We start from the raw sequence: 21959 nt of genomic DNA, 5'->3' as shown, positions 1-21959 counted from the left end.
AGAAGAAATGACGGTAAAAAGTAAGATCAGCATAAAGTGGCCAGTGACTATCTAGGTTTTATTTCTGTAAGTTGAAAAGCTTCTGTGGACTGTCCGTGTTAAAATTTTTCAAGGGTGCTGTGACTTAAAACAGACAAGTTTGTGTTTTGAAATGTCTATTCAGTAAGTAGTATTTTTCCATAAGTTTACATTTCACTATATCAACTATGCTGACATCAAATGGATATAAACTAGTTTCAGGTGAACAGATTCCTGTTATATAATGGATCTGGCACATCTTTCCCAAATGCTCAGTATAGCAGTTACATACTGTTAAGAAGGAAGTTTACAGAATAGTTAATAGCTTTAATTGTGGAAAATCCTATTAAACAACAATCATAAGCTCTGTCCCCTTGTTATGGCTGAATATGGATTCTGACCTTAAATACAGGTGTGTAATTCTCATTCACATGCATGCACCTAAGTATTTGAGGGCAGAACATGAGGACTTGGTAAATAGTCTGACTTTCATGGATTTTGACCTTTTGATTTGCAGCCATACTTCACTTTTTTTATGCTACTCTTACTTGTTCTAGTGTTGGTTAAAGAGCCTCTTGTTTTGTATTAAGTGCTCTCTATAAACTAACCTTATTGGTTGTGAACTCTTTGACAGTTCCAACTCCTTAAATAATCACAATTCTGGTATTCACAATCATTTCTGTCCATTAAATATATTTTTACACTAATTATGGTTTCCCTTCTTAACATATCCCAAGCTGCTTAAATGAATTATTAATATAATCACTTAACTCAGTGATGAATTGAAGCCCTCTCTGGTGTGAAGTATGGTAGTTTAACAGTGCACAGTTCTACAACAGCAGTTATGTTTTGTGAGGTGGATGAGCAAAATTGCTTAGGTGCAGGGGGTATTGCAAATATTTGTCTTGAGCATTTCATATCCATAAGTTTCAGGACTATTTCTCTATGCAACTTTATGATGCATCAGGTCTGTTCAGGTCACTTACTGAATTTATCTGGTACATTTTTAAGCTCTTCAGGTATTAAGTAACAATGTATTCTTTTAAAGTAAACATGTAAACTTTGACATACAGATAGTGCTATAGATGTCCATGGCACTTGAGAAAATAATGAAGTAGTCCCATCCCCAGAACATTTATAATCTAGCTTGAGACAGTATACACAGGGTAGGTGAGAATAAGGATGAAGACAACTGTTAAAAGAAATAGTGTGTTGGAACTCTATTACATGAAATATAAGAAAAGCAATTTATCAATTTACTTGTTTAAAATGATTGCATGGTTTGATTTTAGGATTATTTTTAAATGTATGTTATAAGCTACTCTATTTTTATACTAAAATTTTATATTAATAAAGTTTAATTATTATGAGGTCTGAAATGTTTCTTCTCTAATACAAAATGGTAGTCACTGTTGCATGTGAATTTGTGGCAAAAATCTACAAAATGACCATGAACAGAAATTAAAGAAGTCATCTTTCAAAGTAATTTTTGAAACAATCATAACAGGAATGTGAGAGGAAAGGAGGAGTTTAAATAAAGAAAGCAAAACCAGGAGGGGAAAATTGCTTTAATGTCTTAGTGAAAACAAAGTAAAAGAATATGGACTTGTAACTACAAGTTTTGAAGATGATCTTCTCCTAATTTGTCTTTTTCTTTTCACTAAATGTGTGCAGGAGTTGGAAGAGGAAGTTTGCGTACAACTGCTAGTAGCAAATATCCCCAATGGCCAGAGATGGGACACTAGGTGGGGAGGGCTCTGGAGTTATTACAGTGAATTCTTTCCCAGGTATCTGGCTGGTGGATCTTGCAGAGATGCTCAGGGCTAGCTGGTCATCATATGTGGGAGTAGGAAGGAATTTTTCCCCAGTTGAGATGAGCCGAGACCACACAGGGGAGAGGGGGTACACCTTCCTCTGCACTATGGGTCACTTGGTCAACATAAGAACGGCGATACTGGGTCAGACCAATGGTCCATCTAGCCCAGTATCCTGTCTTCCAACAGTGGCCCCTGCCAGATGCTTCAGAGGGAATGCACAGAACAGGGTAATTATCAAGTGATCCATCCCCTATTGTCCAGTCCCAGCTTCTGGCAGTCCGAGGCTAGGGACTCCTAGGGCATGGGGTTGCATCCCTGACCATCTTGGTTAGTACCTATTCATGGAGGATGGGTCCATCTATTTATTTCTTTTTTTGAACCCAGCTATAGTTTTGGCCTTCGCAACGTCACTGGCTACAAGTTCCACAAGTTGACTGCATTGTGTGAAGAAGTGCTTCCTTTTGTTTCTTTTAAACTAAAGCCTGTTGATTTCATTGGGTGACCCTTGGTGCTTGAGCTAGGTGAAGGTGTAAATAACACTTCCTTATTCAATTACTCCACATCATTCATGATTTTGTTAGACCTCTATCATACGCGCCCCTGCCTCTCCCCCGAGTCATCTCTTTTTCCAAGCTGAAAAGTCTCAATTGTCTTAATCTTTTCTCATATGGAAGCTGTTCCATACCCTTAATCATTTTTGTTGGCCTTCTCTGTACCTTTATCATTTCTAATATATATTTTTTTGAGATGGGGAGAACCAGAACTGCACACAGTATTCCAGGTGTTGGCGTACCATGGTTTTATAGAGTGGGATTATATTTTCTGCTTTATTATCTATCCCTTAATGATTCCTAGCACTATTAGCTTTTTTTGACTGCTACTGCACATGGAATGGATGCTTTAAGAGAACTGTCAACAATGACTCCAAGATCTTTCTTGAGTGGTAACAGCTAATTTAGATCCCATCATTGTGTATGTATAGAAAGGATTATATTTTCCAAGGTGCATTAGTTTGTATTTATCAACATTGAATTTCATCTGCCATTTTGTTGCCCAGTTTTGTGAGATCCCTTTGTAACTCTTCACAGTCTGCTTTGGACATAACTATCTACAGTAATTTTGTATCATCTGCAAACTTTGCCACCTGACTGTTTATCCTTTTTTTCCAAATAATTTATGAATATATTGAACAGCACTGGTCCAAGTACAAATACCAGGGGGACACTGCTCTTTACCTCTCTTTTCTGAAAACTGACCATTAATTCCTACCTGTTGTTTCCTGTCTTTTAAGCAGGTACTGATCCGTGAGAGGACCTTCCCTCTTATCCCATGACTGCTTTGCATAAGAGCTTTTGATGGAGGACCTTGTCAAAGCTTTCCAAGTCCAAGTATAATATTTCTGGTTTAAATTAGAGTAAATGGTGGATTCTCTGTAATTTGACGACTTCAGTACTCAGCCAGAGGTTATTGGTCTATTACAGGCATGGGTAGGTGAGGTTCTGTGGCCTGCAAGGTACAGGAGGTCAGACTACATGATTATGATGCTGTCTTCTGGCCTTAAAATCTGAGTCTAAAGCTGCTTTATGCCACTGGTAAAGCTTCCTACCTTAAGATGAGGCAACTGGGGACAGCTACTTCAGCTTTAGGCCCACTTTATGATGCAATGCAGTGCAGCCCAGGATCAAGTCGAGCATATCTAACTGATGATAATTTGAAGTAATTTGTATACTTTCCCCAAGTATTGATGGAACAGAACACATACCTTGATCAAATCTGCAAAACACATTTATTGCCACCCACCTAGAAACAGTTAACAAATAGCGGAGAAATTCAATAGGAAATGCAAGTTAAGTCAGCATATTGCTATTAATTTAGATCTTATTCAGAGGACAGGCAGCTTGGCAACTGAAATTAAGATCTTGATTTTCCTCCAGCATTCCAGTATCAATGATATATAATAATTCCTCCCAAAAGCAATAGCCAAAGCATAGCTGGTTGATCCTTGTAAGGTCCCTTTTTGGCACTGATACTTACAAACATGCTGCTATCACAAAAGTCAGCGGAAAAGTACTATTCACTTCAACAGGAGAAGGATCAGGCCCTAATAATGCATTTTAGCTATGGTAGCTTTGAGCAGCTAAATTCATAACCCTGATACGGTTTCCCAGATCATATATCAACTCCATGCCGTTCTCAGCATCGCCCAGGTTAATATTAGGTTACATGAACTCTGCCTCTAAACTAAAATTCAAGAAATTTCAATTTCTTTATTTATCTTATGTATACCTACCCCATCCTCACTGGATGATGACATCAGGACAGAAGAAATTGTTTTTTGTAGCAGCTGCAATAAGAAAGTGAAAGGAGGACAAGACAAAAATCATATTTATGTGTAACATTCACTTTCCATGTTAAAAGTGAAAACTAGTATCTTGAGCCTAGAAATGTCTGTCCAATGTTTTACAATGCAGTTGACTGACAAAACCAAAAGACCTAAGAGTAATACTGAAAAAGAACTTCAGGATGCGAGTCAAAACACCCATATTTCCTTTAAGCTATGGCCTATCAGTTGGCTCATTGAAGAATACTTCAAGGGATATTAGATAGGGTGGGATCTGAGTTACCCAGGAAAGAATTTTCTGTAGTATCTGGCTGATGAATCTTGCCCATATGCTCAGGGTTTAGCTGATCGCCACATTTGGGGTCAGGAAGGAATTTTCCTCCAGGGCAGATTGGAAGAGAACCTGGAGGTTTTTCGCCTTGCACGGGTCACTTGCTGGAGGATTCTCTGCTCCTTGAAGTCTTTAAACCACGATTTGAGGACTTCAATAGCTCAGACATAGGTGAGAGGTTTTTTTTGCAGGAGTGGTGGGTGAAATTCTGTGGCCTGCGTTGTGCAGGAGGTCAGACTAGATGATCATAATGGTCCCTTCTTACCTAAATATCTATGAATCTATGACTGACTCCTGCATAATATCAGGGTCTTTCTGCTTGCCTACATTTGAGGGGTTTTTCCCCATCAAACCAAGGGTTGAGGTGCTGTGCATATTAGACCTGGAAATCTGCAGAGATATTAAGTTCTTGTGTGTGAAATATATTACTGTGATAATCATAATGGCTGAGTTTCAGCAATTCTACATTATTCTTGGATAAGCAGTGAGTACATTGTTTTAATGCATTTAACTTGAGAAGTGTTAACTCCAGGACTACAGATTGTGGAACATCGTGTAATAATATTGACAGTCACCAGATAGCCCTAAACAAGTTCTAATTAACGGAATGTATAGACAGCTAGAACTTGGAAGAAACACTGTCCTGCTAACAGCATTTTCCCTACAAGATCTAAATGCCTGTTAAACAGAAATTGTAAGAGTATTTGTAATAGCGTTATTACATATTATGTATAAGAGAATGAGTTTAAAGGGGGGCAGGGAACTACTGCCGTGATATAATTTTGTGTTTCCTTCTTTGTACAGTTCTCTGCATAAGAGTGTTAAATAAAAAAGATTCTAAAATTGTTTTTATGAAAATGCAATAGAAAACTGCAAAGGGAGCTAGTGTAAGGTGTTTGAAATAAGCATATCCTTTTCTGCACATGTGCAGTCATAAAGACTGTCACAAATAACATTTTACATCAGGATTTATTTGTAGCTTTCCCAGAAGGGCCATGCCACCTATGCCTTCTGGTTAAGGTATAAAGCATCATATACATCATTATGAATTCTGCATTGTTAATGAGTTACTGTGTCAGTAAACTGCTGAGAATGCACTAACCCCAAAAGAGAAGGAACTATAAAAGCTAGCTAGTTTTGTGGCTCCTTGACACTAAACAAAGAAAGGCTTCAACAAATCTGAAGCCTAGGATAGATTAGCTTTAGGGTGTTGTAATTTATGCAACAGCCACTTATGTGGCATCTTACTTTAGTGTTCACTAGCACTGGCAGTTTTATATGGGTGGTGTTTTTTTGAGGATCAATAGTTATTACACTACTGTTCCCATGTATGGATTATTTTTGTACAAGTTACATGAACATATTGCCTATGTCTCCCTCACACCCTTGATGCAAAGCTTCAACAAAATCTTTCTGAATAATGAATTTGCATGACAAAAAGGTGAACATGAGAGAGCAAGTATGTATTTTCTACCATCTGCAGAAAGAATTTCACACTCTCCCTACTGATGTTCATTTTATTGGTCTTTCATACCGTCTTCCAACAACATGGAAAACTCTAATGGATTTTACTAGACCAATATTTTTAATGAGAAACTTTTATTTTTCTATTTGTGATGACACTGCAAAATTATGTTAGAAAATAGAAGAATTCCTGCCTTAATTTATGAGATTCCCCCTGTTCAGGGGGAGGGATAGCACAGTGGTTTGAGCATTAGCCTGCTAAACCCAAGGTTGTTAGTTCAATCCTTGAGGGGGCCATTTAGGGATCTGGGGCAAAAATTGGGGATTGGTCCTGCCTTTGAGCAGGGGGTTGGACTAGATGACTTCCTGAGGTCCTTCCAGCCCTTATATATTTTATAACCTTTATAAAAGGGCATTCAGGACATAGCTAATTGGGTATTTTCTTTCTGGAGAAGCAAGATGTGTCTAGCATTCTCATAGCTCTGCAAATGAAAATCTGGTTCACTGCTTTTCAGTTTGCAACAGGATTAACATTGTTTGGAAAATGTTTCTCAGATTGTGTTTGGCAGCTGGCCACTGAAAATTCTGACCATGTTAATGCCAAGTGCCCTGCCTTGTCTTTGAGTGTTAGAGGATATCCAATTTCATGTGCTCTGTCATCTTGCCATTTTAGACTGCTCCTGCAGTAGCAGATCTGAAATATGCTGTTCAATAATCACAGGAAGATATGTCTGTGCAATAGGAGGAGGAAGCTATTCAGAACAGGGGAGGGAATCCAGTCAGAATATTGGGAAAGGTGGAGGAACAAACTTTTTTATACACCCTTTGTCTCTGACAGTTATTAGGTAAAATACATTTGTTCTCCACCTATTCTGAGCGTATGGGTTACATTCTGATCCCAAATGCTGTACATGAGTGTAAATCCAGAGTAACTCAAATGGCTTGGACAGAATTACTCCATTTCTACACTTGTATAACTCAGATCAGAATCTCCCCCACCGGCTATGCCTGGGCTGGTCGTGTCAGGTGCGAGGGGATATTCTTTGTCTGCTAGTGTGTAGCACAAGCTGCAGACTCCACAAGGACAGCCTGAAGATTTATAGTCTGTGTGGTAGCAAAAGGAGTGGGTCAGGGCATCCAAGATAGATGTGCAGTAGTTGGAAATATTTTGTGTGGTTACTAAAATTTCCTCTGCTTGTCCTTTGCAGCAACTGAAATCACTAGCATATTAGAATGTATCTGATCCATTTTGCAGTATGTATGTGGATGATAATTTTTGAACAGTAGTCAAGAGATTAATCAAGAACTTGTGACACAAATAAGAGATTTTTAGAGCCTGATCCAATGGGAGTCTATATTGATTTTTCAATGGGAGCTGTGTTATCCCACTGATTTTCTGACAACAGTAACAGCTATACAGTTAATTGTTGAGCTTACAGATGACAGTGAGGATGCTGCGCTTAGATATGGCATTTATTATTGAGCACATTTTTAAAGCATGTAGATGTTCTATACAAATCTGTTCTATACTAACCCTTTTTGCTACTATGGGCTAAAATGAAGAACCAGTTTTTCCAGCGTCTAATCTCTATATTTAACCCGCAGTTTAGATCACTTGGACAGCTGAATGAAAAATCAGATATGTACATGGCCAGTGACCTAAGCTGCTGGCAAAAATAATTGCAGGTTGTAATATTGCAACCACAGCCACAAAAATGGAGGACAGACTGAAAGTTGGGCCTTAAAACTATAAATTGTTTCCTGCAGCCTCCTTCACTTAAAGGTAGGATTTAAAAATCTTGTGCCTTCAACTGCACAATAAAATAGTGCTAAGGGCATGTTTGTATGATGACCATAAAAAAGATGCATCTAAATACATAAATTGTTTTACACCATTGAACCCATTTCATCCCACTTGCCCTTACAACACGAAGGATTCTATGCAGCTCCTTCCAGAGACCTTTCAGTGCTGCTCCCAAAACAATAAGAGCCTCTTCCAAGTGCAATGTTCACTCTGTTCACAAGGGTACATCTACACTGAGGGGGGTGGAGAGTCAGGGTCAAGCCGGAAAGTGTATTAATTCAGGTTAGTGAACCCAAGCTCCCCTCTAGGCTTTAACTTGAATTGCTAACCCAAGTTAAAAACTGAGTTGCTGTGTCTTCACTGCTATTTTTAACCAAAGTTAGCCAAGCTCACTGTTCCCACAGGTCTCTCGGCTGGGCTGTTGAGCTGGTTGCCTGATGTAATCAATCTTGTTGAAAACTTTTAAATTATATTACTGTAATTGCAAATGATTCAGTGTTTCATAAAAGCAGAGAAATTAAAGAATATTTTTAATGGCAGAATATCCAATGAAGTAGGTTCCTTTAAAGAGGTATAGTTCCATTACATTTGAATCAGGTTAATTTAATGCTAGCTTGACTCCAGTTCAGATCTGCAGTACGTTTTAAGTGTAGGTGAAATGTAGAATTACTATTTGAATTACAACCACCTGGATTTGTTTGTGAAGGTCTAGTACTTAGCTATGCAATCATAGCAATACAACTGAAGTTTTGAACATACAAAGCAGAGTAAATATAAATTATACTTGGCAACTCCTTTGTATTCTATCAAAATAAAATGCCTGCCCACAAAATGTATGATCTATTTTTTAAAAACTCTTTTCTCATTATGTTCTTTTTTTTATAAATATTCTTTTTCCAGGTGAAGCATTGGTTGTTTCATATTTCACACTGAATTTACCTAGTAAAGACCAAGATGAATGGATAAGGTAATATCTTTTATTGGACCAAATTCTGTTGGTGAGAGAGACAAGCTTTTGAGCTTATATAGTAGATTATTGCTTTCTGTTCTTATTTGTTTCAGTTGTTATAATTTTTGTTCATATTCTGTCATTTAATGTATTTGGTGAGGGAGCTATTTGTTCTGTTTATTGCTATATAGTGCATGTAGCATCAGTGGTATTGGAAGGAGACAGCTCTGTGCTTTCTACATCAGGTTTTAAATACCTAGACACCTTGGAATTACAGCTTCAAATCCTAGGAGGGTCAGATCAGACCTTCAGGCTTCTGAGATATGTAATTAGACTGTAACTCTGGTGCAGGGACTGTCATTAATTCTGTGTTCTTACAGCACCTACATATAATGGGGATCCTGAGTGCTACGATAATACATAATAATATTGTCATGTATCCTACTACTGTGTCGATTTTTTTCTAATTAAACCTTTAAATGGTAGCCCTCTATGTAGGCATTAAAGACTCCATGGCACTTTTAATAAGAGAAGGGTTTTGCCCTAGTGTCCTTGACCAAAATTTCTGTCACTGTGCACAAAATCGTGGGCAATTTGTAAGATGGCTATACCCTTACAGTATCTCATAACCTAAATGTATTTATTGTTGTCACTGATTTCTACCATTTATCTTAGTCAGTAAATTAACTTTTAGTTTTCAGTGTTTAAGACTGAGTGCTAATTCAGTTGCTAAATCTCGAGGTCCACTGGAGTAAAGGCTGCTGTTCATAATAGATTGATGAAAATTCTTTGTTTCAGTATAGAAAATGAACATAGCTTATCATGGGCTCAGTGGTTGCTACCCACTCCCTATTACTTAAGGTCTTGAGCCCACAAAAATTAATGGCTTCAACAGAAGAAAGTCACAGAAGCTAAATGTGCAGGGTAACTGCACATTTGACTCACTCTGCGGTCTGCTCTAGGAATGCCTGTAATGCTTCTAGCCATCGCCTTTCTGTGGGTAGAGACCTGCATCCCTTCTCTCTCCAGACCAGAGTTTCAGACAATATGGTCCCTAAAGGTACTGCATGTGGTTGCAATATCTGCCACAATATCCTCTACCCTTAGACAGCTAATTTATTTTGGATAGGGCTTCCAAGCATATTAACATGTTGATTCAGCTGGGAGGCAGAGATTGCACCAATGAACTCTTTCTTCCCTGTACATAGGTTTTTGTTTTTTAATTAACCCAAGCACATTCTGGTTGCCCACAGAATATAAATTGGAGTCACTTCAGATCTGCATTAGGGTATTTCCTTAGCTCCTCCATATATAGGTGATACAGAACTACTATTTTTACCTTGCCACATCCTGTCCTCCTCTGCACAGCAAAACTACACAGATTCCTTTGCTTCCTGGGCCTTCTCCACCCATGGAAAGGATCAAGGACTGGAAGTATTCCTCAGAGCTGCAGGATAGGATTAGCACATCTGGAGGACATACATTTCTTCCTGGCTTGTGTTAGAAATAGACCCGACAGTTTCCCAAGGAAGAGTCCAGGCCTACATTTAGAACCCCACATACACTTCACTGAGCACGTCCTAGGTAACCTTTATATTCAGCCAGTTGTCATGGATAAAAATCAGATTCAAAAGACCTATAGTCTGTTTAAAATAATAGTGGGTAGAACTGGATGGAAGATATTCTCCCCCCCCCCCCCCCAAGTCCCAAGGCTACAGTATCTCCTAGGAAATGAGGTCCAGTTGAGGGTTCATAGACCAATTGGGGAGTCCGAAGCAAATGAACTACAACTCCCATGGGACAATATCCAAATCAAAATAATTTGGATTTTGGCAGAAATATTTCAGGGTTAGAAAAAACTTTTTTCAGCAAAAGTCAGTTTTCCATGGAAAGTTGACAACTTAATTTTCCATTGAAAAATAGCTTTGATGGGCTTTTTGTTTTGATTATGTCAAACAGTGTGGGCTAATGATGTTGGAGAGAAATGCAGTGTGATGAGTAAGCCTAATATCCTGTTCAATTGCCATGTCAAAGAGGGGAAAAATTTTAATTAGGAGAGTAACGCTAACTTCCGTGGCTATCTGCATATGTGGTTATGTCTACACTGCACATGGGAGGGAGCCACCCAGCTCAGGGTAGATGGACTCATGCTAGTGGGACTTTAAAAATAGTAGTGTGAATGTTGAGGCTTGGGTGGCAGTTCAGACTTTTTTTTCAAGCCCACCAAACCTCCTAGGTCTAAGCTTGGGTGTCAACACTGTTGTTTTCAGTGGATTAGCTCAAGCCCCAGTAGCATGAGTCTTTCTACCTTGGCTGGAAGGCTCGCTTCTATCTGTCATGTAGACATACCCCTGAGCCTGATTCTCCCATTTTTTTTTTTTTATATGCAGAACTGGTAGCTATGCCTATAATTAAGGTTGCCCCCACACTTTCCATTAAAAGACCCTGTTTTCAGTTCCTTATAACTTTATCATACATTAGCAGTTTGGGCTGAAATTTTCCATGCCCATCGTCTCTCTTAGGCTGAATTTATTTTTGGAAAAGCTGTTGCGCAGGCAACCCTAAGCCTGGCATTTCCTAACTTTGGATTGCTTTACTTTTTCACCCAAATCCCAGCCCACCAGTCATCCTCATTTCCATTTCGCTTTTGTGTAGAGGAGTGGTCTATAGAGAACATTGCTTATTTTTAGCTTTCTCGGATACAGTCCTTCCAGTTTAGGAGGAGGAGTTAATCACATGTAGTCTTCTATTTCCAAGAAATGAAAGAGCTGTGTAAATATTACATAAGCTAGCCAACATACCTTGGTTAAAATCTCTGCTGTGTAGGTTGCATAACTATATTCTATAATTAGCTGACAGGTAAGTAGAACATTTATTACAAGAACATGAAGGAAAAGCAGATTCATAAATAGATCATGGGGATGCATACATTGTCCAAACCCATTTGTTTATATAGTAGTTTTAAAATATATATTTTTCACTGAAAGCATGGACTTGCACGTTTCTTCTTGCAAGCCAACATATTGCAAGTATTAATTTTTTATTTCAACTACTATGTTTGCAGAAAAATTCTCACATGATCCCTCGTTCTTCATATTTATAGTACTGTACTGTACAGTAATGTTTAAAAGTGCACATTGGAGGGAGGGAGAAAGCCTTGTGTACCTTGATAGAATTATCCACAATCTAGCCTTTGAGATTTGTTGGGGGAAGGCAGGTGGATGGAATTTTAATAACAAAAAGTTATAAGCTGCTGAAACATTGATTCTGAGTACACTCAGATGAGATCTAATATTTCTTTTAGCAGAAGCTGATTAGGCCCTGTTCTCTTTGTGCCATCATCCGGGGGCTGCTACTGTCAGGCTGCTCCTGGCATAGTTTGTGAGAGGGAGATTGGAAATGTTGCATTGGATCATTCATGCAGAAATTAAAAGGAATAAAAGAAAAACACTAACCTTTCTTGGTATCTAAACCAAGAGAAAATCATCGGTGGGGCAGGAGGGAATGCAGATCCTATGACTTTTAGTTTTAGTTTTCCAGTTTTTGCTTCATCCTGAAATATTCTGCACATTCTAAAATTGTCAATTAAAAGTAAAGTCTGTCTTTTTTCCATTGTTAAGTTATAGCCATTATAATAATTCTGCTGTTTTGCTAACCAGTCTTTGCTGCCACCAGCTAAACAGCACCAGCACACTCCCCCCACCCTTAACCTCAGTGATTTGTGAAATACAAAATCTTAGATCATTTAAATGCTAACATTATTAAGCCCAAACATTTTCTCTAAAATAAAAATAAGATAAATGCAAAAACTACATTCACAAAAGGATAAAGTTACGCAGTTAAACTTTAACAAAATGAAAAAAATAGCACCGCTCCCCGTATACTAGCTTATGCATTTTACACAATCCTCTGTATTTTATGGTGCATATTAAACACAGATATGTATTGAAGTTTGTGTGTGTATGTAATACACACACACACACGAAAAAATAGTATTGAAATATTACTTATATACAACTTAGTCAGGACATCATCATTGTAGGAATTTGCATTTACTGATAAAATGTTTACTGTTCAATTTTAAAATTGTATTAAGATTTTTTTATTTAAAATGGATACTAATGTGTGTATTTCATAATGCAATCTGTTTAGTCTTCTATATCATGTCAAGTTGCCAAAACCACCACCAATGATACTTTTTCCTAATTAGAGGACTTCAATTAGAACAAGTTTATATCCAAAAATTGCATTGCAATGGTGTCCGCATTTCTGCGGGGAGAATAGTTTCTGAATACTGTAAGTCATTATAATACACTATTACTATGAGAGATTTTCTTTTTTTCCACAGAGAATTGTCTCAATTTGTGTACCATGTATGTAAAATTTATTTCAGAGGAGACCATTGAGACATTTTTTTTTACATTTTTCATTTTATTATAACTATTTCTCCTTTTTCTTCTCAGGTATTTGCCTTTCCCTTGGCAAATATCCCTCCCCCCCCCCCTCCAGTGTTTCTACTGAACTGTTTAATTTAAATAAAACTTTGGTTTTCATGTGATTGTCCATGTCATATCATCTCTGTCCATACAACAGCATGGTTAATGATGTCACCACTGCTCTGGGAATGGTATTTGTGAGTTAATAACCACTGCAAAGCCAGCAGAGGGAGCACAATAAAAATTCTTTCATGTTTTTGGTGATGGTGGTAGATTTAAAAATGTATATATTCACAACTGTTGTCTGAGGTTCTAATGATGGGGTGAAGTACTTTAGCCTGTCTTAGGCAAGAGGTCATAATGGTCCCTTCTGGCCTTAGTCTATGAATTTACAAACCTACGAACTAACATATTACACGGCAGGGGCACTGTTTTTTAGTTTTTACAGATGTTTATCCTACTGATTGAGCATGGCTGCACATTCTGAAAGGGATCCTAGCCTCAAAAATGAGGGGATCTCTAAATAAATATGTGGCTATGGGATCCATCATCAAGTGAAGAGATTTCTGCAGCATGTTAGGTGCAGTGATCAAGTCCAAGCAATGGTGTTCCAATATTCACATCATGGCACTATGCCAAGCCATTGCACAACAAATACTATATTTAAAATCAGCAACCACATGGCATCATAGGGGGAGTTATTTCAGACACTGCAACAATGCTGTGATTAAATTAGCATCAATGCCAGAAATCTTCTGGCCTAAGTTTTATTCCCTGTCTCTGCTAGTTGGATTTGCAACCTGTTGTTCAGTACCATAAGCATCAATCATTATAGTCAATGCATGTGGCCTGTGTGCGTTCCTTTCTAAGGGTCTCATCCTACTTCCATTAAAATCAGCAGCAGGACCATGCACAGGAATTTAAATTTGACCACGTTTGGAGGAGTATGTTCTGGGTTTCTGCCACAGCCCTGGGGCCAGAGGAGCTTGCTCTCTCCTCCCCAGCCCTGGGGGTGGAGGAGTTCTGCACCCCTGATTATTGCGGGAGCCCATGTCCCTATTCCCCTCCCCCCCCACCCCCAGTGCATGCCGCTGATCAATAGTAAAACTCCAACTAACTTCAGTGGGGCAATCCTATAATAACGGCTATGCAGGAAGGCAAAATCTTTGTAGAGTGAGAATTCATCTCAGCAGATTTTTAACTGGCCTTTCTGTGACTTAATGCAATACACTGATTTAATCTTGAATATATGATTTGCCCTTACATTCGTCATGGGAAAACATTCTTTTTTACGTAAGAAGCCATATGTGTATTTAGGGCAATTTGCTAAACATGGCAACTTCATGAGGCTGGAAAGGCTGATGTTCCAGGCACTGAATACAGCTGTAGATCAGTTACTTTGTCTTCTTTTCTGAGCAGGCATAGCACTCAATGGTTGTATCATCAATAATAATAAATACTAAATATTTATATGGGACCAGATTCTGCTGGGTCTTTATGCTGCTGCTCAGAGGAGAGAAGCATAGCTTGTACAATGACCAGGCAGAACTTCAGTCCCAGCTATATAGTATTTAATAGAATATGCTGTTGTGTAACTATTTTTACTGTAATGGTGCTTCACTACTTTTTAATCTCCTTAGATGTGGACCTTGTCTTTTTCCCAATGGAGTCTATGGGAGCAGGAAGCAGGGCTTTTGCTTATAGAGTCCATGTAATGTTTTTATGTATGGGTTTTTTTTTCCTACAAATGCTTCAGTTGATTTATCTTTTGGAAAATATGTCACTGAGGACCCCTACGTCCGTTTCAAGCATTCAAGGTGTTCTAAATGGCAGTGGGGAAAGGAGTGAATTTAAATAGAAATAACTTCACGTTTCTATGTCATCTCCAGCCTGAGGGATTCTAAACCACATTCCATACAGGAAAATCTGCAACAGGTTTCTTTTGGGAAGTGTAGTAAACAATAACTTCTCTAGTTTAAACCAGAGGGGAAATTATAGGTAAGTAGAATATCAATACCCAAATTGGATTTTTTTCCAGTATGTCAGGGTCAGTGCCATTATTATTACATTCTGTATTATTTATCAAGTGCTGACATTGTCCTCAGAACTGTGCAAAATGCAAGAGACAGCATTTACCGATCCCAAAGTCTTAAAATCAAAACAAGACAGATACAGAGAAGATTGAATGCCCAGGAAAGCCCCAAGCAGAAAATAATTTGAAGTTTTATCTTATTCACCCACTTATTACTCTTATGAAAAATACCCCAGGATCTTTTAATGATAATAATTGTTCTGGGTCTTGATTTTACTTCTTATCTGAAAGATGGCACCTCATGGAGCACACTGCCCTCTAGTGTCTATGTTAACTCTAGTGTCCAGAGTTTCAAAGTAAGATATGTACAATTTCCCACATACATGCCTAAATTATGCATGAAGCTACCCAATATAAGTGAATTGCACACTCTGCCAGCTACAACCTCGTGCTCTATGTACCTGCACAGATACCTGATTTATACACACACACAGTGTTGGTACTCAGAAGTGAGGCACATACAAATGTATGATGGGAAGTTGCACCTTAGCTTTGAAAATCGGACCCAATGGGTATTATCAAAAGGTAGCTGCAGATGGTAGCACTGGGAGCCATCAAAAAAGGGAAACCCAACAAAAGGGAAAGAAAATATACCTTTAGATTTTGAGCATCTTTGCTCTGGTCAGTTTTAGAGCCGTGGTTCAGCTCAAAGAATTCACTGTCAGACTGAGGAAGGCCTGCTTCAGCCAAAGGAAATAAACAGCTTTATCTCAGGGTACGTCTACAATGCAATAAACCACCCGTGGCTGGCCTGTGTCAGCTGCCTCGGGCTTGTGGGGCTATAATATTTCAGTGTAGATGTTTGGCCTCAGGCTGGAGCCCAGGATCTGGGACCCTGCGAGGGAAAAGGTTCCTAAAGTCCAGGCTCTAGCCTGAGCCTGGATATCTACAATGCAATTTTATAGCCCTGGAGCCTGTGTCAGCTGACATGGGCCAGCCATGGGTTTTTTATTGCAATGTAGAAATACCCTCAGTGTCTCTTGCGCAAGATGTACAGGCTCTGGTGGCAATGATATAGTCAGCATCCCAGGTTCTCCATGCTCTTAGACCAAAGCATTGTCTGGAAATCTCTTGGGTTTCTTTACTTTCCTGAAATTGGAGGCAAAGAAGAATACCCCTTTCGAGTGACTAAGCAATCAGTTTCCCACAAGTTTCATGCCAGCGTATCAGGGCCTGCTCTAGGTTTCTTTTGTGAGTATTGCCGTCCTAGACTGGATGAAAACAGAGGGTGAAATTTTGTCAATAGCAAAATTCCCATTGGCTTCAGAGAGGCCAGGATTTCACCTAGAAATAATTCCTGTCTTCCACGAACTCTTGGAAGGGAATTAACTTCTTCCCAACCTGATTTAGTGTAGAATATGCACACACAATCCCTTATCCCTTAATTGGAACAAGAGTATAGTTGGAACAACAAATATATGAAATGACTGAACACCGTACCAATCCCATGACTGAAAGATATCACATGAGAAAGGCATAATACGATCCAATGGCTGGAAGTTGAAACCAGACAAATTCAGACTGTAAATGAGGTGTACATTTTTAGCAGTGATGATAATTAACCATTGGAGCAATTTACCAAGGGTTATGCTGGATTCTCCATCACTGGCAGTTTTTAAATTGAGATTGGATGTTTTTCTAAAAGCTATGCTCTGGGAATTATTTTGGGGAGGTTCTGTGGCCTGTGTAATACAGGAGGTTAGACTTGAGATCATCCCTTCTTCCCTTGGAATCCATGACTCTATGACTGAGAGAAAGTTGTAAGTCCATTTCTACAAAATTAACATCTAAAGGGTGATCTGTCATTAAGAATTTAATAACCAATTTTGCAAAAGCCACTAATTAAGGGATAAGCTGTGAAAGTCAAACAGCAATAAAATCACACATCTAAAAAATGTGAAGAATAAAACATCAGATTAGTCAAGGGACATCTGGAGGGGAGAGCTGTGATCGTGAATTATTAGTGCTAGCAAAGCAAGAGGTTCAACTTATTAACAACAACAAAAACCATCCCACTGATGCTTGTTCAAGATCATAAGGTAACTCCTGCATTAATTATCATTCAACACTTCCAAATCAGGTGCAAAGGAATTGAAAGAAGGGCAACTCAGAATGATAGTTTGTTTGCATTTTAACTTTTCAATTATATATAACTTTACTAAGTAATAAATAATGACATTATTAAAACTCCCACCAGGGAACTTAGTTCTTTTGAAGATTGCTCATTATGAGCTATTTTACATTTCTGGTAAATGTGATGAACAAGATTTTCTTGTCATACCAGTTAGTTGTTAGTGTAACTCCATTGATTTAAGTAGAGCTACTCCTGCTTTGCCCCAACATGAGAGACCATACATGTGTTTTGCACTCGGGCTGTGTTTGTATCAAATAGATGAACTTCATAATAAAGGGAGTGGAGGGCAATCAAACCTGGGAAGGGCAGGAAGGGAGGGGGAAATTAGTCTATTTGTTTTATCAACAACTAAAAGAATTAAGGAATTTTTGAATAAAATGAATTGTTTTAAAATGGAAAATACAATTTTTTTGACTAGACCCTAAACATGAGGGGTTTAGCTCATAGGAAAGGCTGTTCTCTACAGTATTATACTCACAAAGGATTTCCCAGCTCAAAATAACACTGACCCCATCGTCATTATCTTTCACAGTGATCCCTCTCTGTGAGCCCCTTGAAATAGCACTAAAAGGCAGCTGCTAGCAGCCCCTGAATGGGAGCCTAGCCCTGTGGGTGTTCCATGGTCTATATACATCTCCGGACTCTGTGGGTTTATGGGACCAAGTCCCCGGCTGCTCCTAAGGAGATGCAATCTCTACCCACCAGTGGGGTGATTCAGAAGAAACTTTGCAAGGCAGGCCTAGCAGATTTTCCACCAAAATGCACCCCTTTCACAGGTTTTTCCTTAGAAAAGACTGATAATAGACCTAGCTCATGGGATAAAACTGAATGTTTACACTGTGGATTTCTTTCCAGAATTGGAAAGCTATTCAGCTGTGTACTGTCCTTCCAGTGGAAGTTCCCTCTTCCAAACTTTTGCACACATTTTTGTCAATAACATGGTATGATGGTCAAACATACTTGTGAAGGGGTGTATGTCCCACAATGACAGTAGAACAGGGAAGATGAGCTGAAAAGCTCAATTAGGGCACCTGCTAGGAAATACAGGGCATGACAGGACCAATTAAGAATAAGACCCAGCTGGGGAGGTAGTGGGTGACTATTTTAAAGGAAGGACTTCATCAAAGGAGGTAGAAAGTCTAGGGGGAAAGTTGGGGAAGCACTGTCTTGTGTGCTTTCTTGTATGGGGGACCATACTAAAAAGTCAGAAGAGCTGTGGAAAAGCCACTGGAGTGTGGTAAGCCTTGGTTAAAGGGCAATATTTGGATCTTTTGGGAGCTGTTCAGCTGAGGAACAGAGCACAGGGGAAATTTAAGAGGGCCTGAAGTTATTGCCTGAGGAGGGCAGAAATGGTTTGTCTATATTTTCATTTGGGATTTTTGGGGGGGACTTCAGGTTGGAGCCCCATGTTGGAAGGAAAAGTGTGCCTTGAGGTTGTGGTGCCTGAGAAGAATACAGGTGCACAATAGACCCAGGATGGTGTGTGTGAAAATCTTTCAGGTAGGGTGAGCTGGGATGAAGTGATGAGAGATGGTGAGAGTCTGAATAGGTTTCCCTTGCCTGCTTATTACAGGGTTCCTGTGCCGGAACCCAGAGGAGAGGACCGGACTGGATTCTTCTCCAACCTCACTGGGAAAGTTATGTGAAAGTCCTGAGACTAGGTATGGAAGGACTACTGAGTTTGGACTTTGATCAACAATTCAGCATGAGGCTTTTAGACTCTTGTTTGTTGCACTCCATGTTACCCTAAAAGGGGTGGGACAGAATGTGATCTAGCCAGAGAGCTGAGTCTTCTGCACAGGCAGACCACAGAGCTGCAGGGAGTGGGTGCCAGAGGAGGAGAATATGTCCCAGCCACAAGGGGTTAAAACAAACAAACCTGTTTTAAAAGCTTCCATTTATTCTTCTACCACTAAATGCTGGGAAACTGATATATGATGATTGAATTCACCTTGAACTGTTAGGAAGAAATTCAGGTCCAGTTGAAATCCATTGGTAATGCTAACTTCAGTGGGGCTGCAATTTCACTCTGGATGCTTGATACTTTAACCACCCCTTTAAAACAGTGTAACTCCCTGGACTTACACCAAGGTGTACAAGAAGAAGATCAGGCTCATGAACATCACCTCCACTTACTGTAGACAGGGAACCAAAACTAAGCAGAATTCATATTTCTGGAGCCTTCCGCCGCATAATAATCCTGAAGCCTAAATGAATAGATTTGTCTTTCTGGGTTATTAAACAGGACTTTTCTTGCTTGTTTGCAGTATTGTTGTAACTGTTGGTCCAAGGATATTGGCACTAAGGCGTATGAAGTAATATATATATATATATTTTTTATTGGACCAACTTCTGTTGGTGAAAGAAGCTTTTGAGCTACACAGTTCTTCAGGTCTGAGAAAGATACTCTGTATCACAGCTAAATACAAATTGGAACAGATTAAGTATAAAATCTTAACATGTGTTGCAAGAAACCATTCAAGATTAAGTGGGTGATTAACAACTTTGTAGTCACAGGACAAAGGAGGGTCTGATGGGTTACAGATTCAGTAGAAATGCTGGTTTTATACCAATCTGATTTTTAGTGCCCAAACAAAGTTAGGAATTTAAGCTCACGGGCTTGTCTTCTGGAGCTGATGTGAATGAGGACTCGGAGGTCAAATGCAAAGAGATTGCTTTGTCAAAAGTGTTCAACCATTGGTGATAGACTGTGTGTGTGTGTGGGGTGGTGGTGTTCTGTTATTTACTTACTGTATTGCTTTACAGGACTCTTTCAACCATGTACCCATCTTACGATTTAACTAAATAGCCACAGGACATAAAGACAAGTTCAATGCCATGTTGGTCCACAGTATTTATGGAAAGGTGGCATTTTCAGGAGTGAAAATGTGTCGGTAACACTTGGACATGAGTTCCTTACTGCTGCTAGAGTGGAAAAAGCTATTGTGTTGGAAAGTCCACAGCAGGTAGAACATGTACTGTGGTCACTTTTTGAGAAATACAGTGAAGGAAACAGAGCTGGTCAATGTAGAGACAGCAGGACCTTGCCATTGAAGAAAGTCTGTCGTGAACTAGCACTTAGTAGTTTCCTCCTATTATACCTGGCAGTTTGAAGGTGATTTTTTTTATGGTATGAGGATAGAAGAATACACTGTCCCTTCCACCAAAGAATTTACAATCTAAAAAAAGATGGATAGGAGGGGGTAGAAATACAAAAATAAATAGCAATTGTTTTTATTTTTTTTCTACCAATAAAGGCTGCACTTCTTATCCTGGCAACTCAGCTTTACCCATCTCTTCCTGCTAATGTTAATTAATTCACCACTGCTTGCCTTCCCTGCCTTCTTGTCCCTACTGATATTGACTGAAGGCTGAATGACCAGAGAAATTACAGCTAATTCACAACTGTTAAAGGCCCAGTTGTCCAAAGGTGCTGCAAGTCAGAGTCCCACAGACTTCTGCCATTCCTCACACCAAACTGGAAGGTGGGGGAAGCTTAGCTTAAGGGTGAGGGAATCCTCCACCTTCCAGCTGCCTTATGCTGGGTGAAAGGGAATGTACAGACTAATGGTGCCATATCTAGCTGGGGGAGTCGCCCCTTTCCTGTACCAGGGGAACAGCTATAGGGCTGCCTCACAGAGACATGCAAGCCCTGGCATAGGAGCCAAGGACAAGACTGGGAGGGGTGTTTTGGAGGGTGAGGCCACAGTGCACAGAATTGTGGAGGTTCAGAGGGCAGCCTGGCAAGGCTGCTGTCACTGGGCTGTCTGTCTGCCTCTTGGGCCCTTGGAGCACCCCAGAATTGGCATGTTTAAAGTCACTCTAGTGCTAGCCTACCCTCCCCTGGGCTGTGAGTGCTGTGCTTCTTAAGGTATATCTACTCTGCAGTTGGGTGGTGTAATTCCCAGCTTGGGTAGATGTATGTGAGCTAGCTCGGAACCGCTGCCCTAAGGTTGGCAGTGTGGCCTCAGTGGCCTGGGTGTCTGTACTTGGGCCGCTAGCCTCAGTAAACCTGTCTGAGGTGCTAGATGCACTCTCCAGGCATCGCTATTTTTCACATGTTAGCTCAGTCAGAGTCTGATTGTGATTATGAGTCTGTCCGAGCTGTGAATTACACCTCTCAGCTACAATGTAGATGTACCCCAAAAAGTACAGCATAGGCTCTTAGTGGCTCTCAATATATGGTTTGGGTAGGAGCATCTATACCGCCTCTCCTGCCCGACAGATCTTAAAAGCAACACTTCCTGCTGCTGTTCAGGAACAGCTGAGACCTAATGTGCAGTGGTTACAGGATGGAAATCACACCTAGGATTTTTATGTGCTGCTCTGCTTTGTCCTAGTCTGAGAAATTAGCAGTTAACTTCCTTTTTCTGTGTGTGTCAAACACAATGTGTCAAAATCATTTATGATGACAGTTTTGCTTGTCACAACAGCAATAGTTACAGTGAATCTAGCGCTCTATGTAGCACACCAGCCTGTTGTGCTGCATCAGAGATTCACACAGAGGAGCAAGTGGTCCTACCTGCCCTCTCTGAGGATGTCCTCAGTGGGGAGGTGGTGTTTTCTGTCTGCT

Source organism: Eretmochelys imbricata, chromosome 2 (assembly GCF_965152235.1).
Source record: "Eretmochelys imbricata isolate rEreImb1 chromosome 2, rEreImb1.hap1, whole genome shotgun sequence".
In the NCBI taxonomy this organism is placed as follows: Eukaryota; Metazoa; Chordata; order Testudines; family Cheloniidae; genus Eretmochelys; species Eretmochelys imbricata.
The sequence above is the reverse complement of the archived record's forward strand: the minus strand, read 5'-3'. Positions refer to the sequence as shown.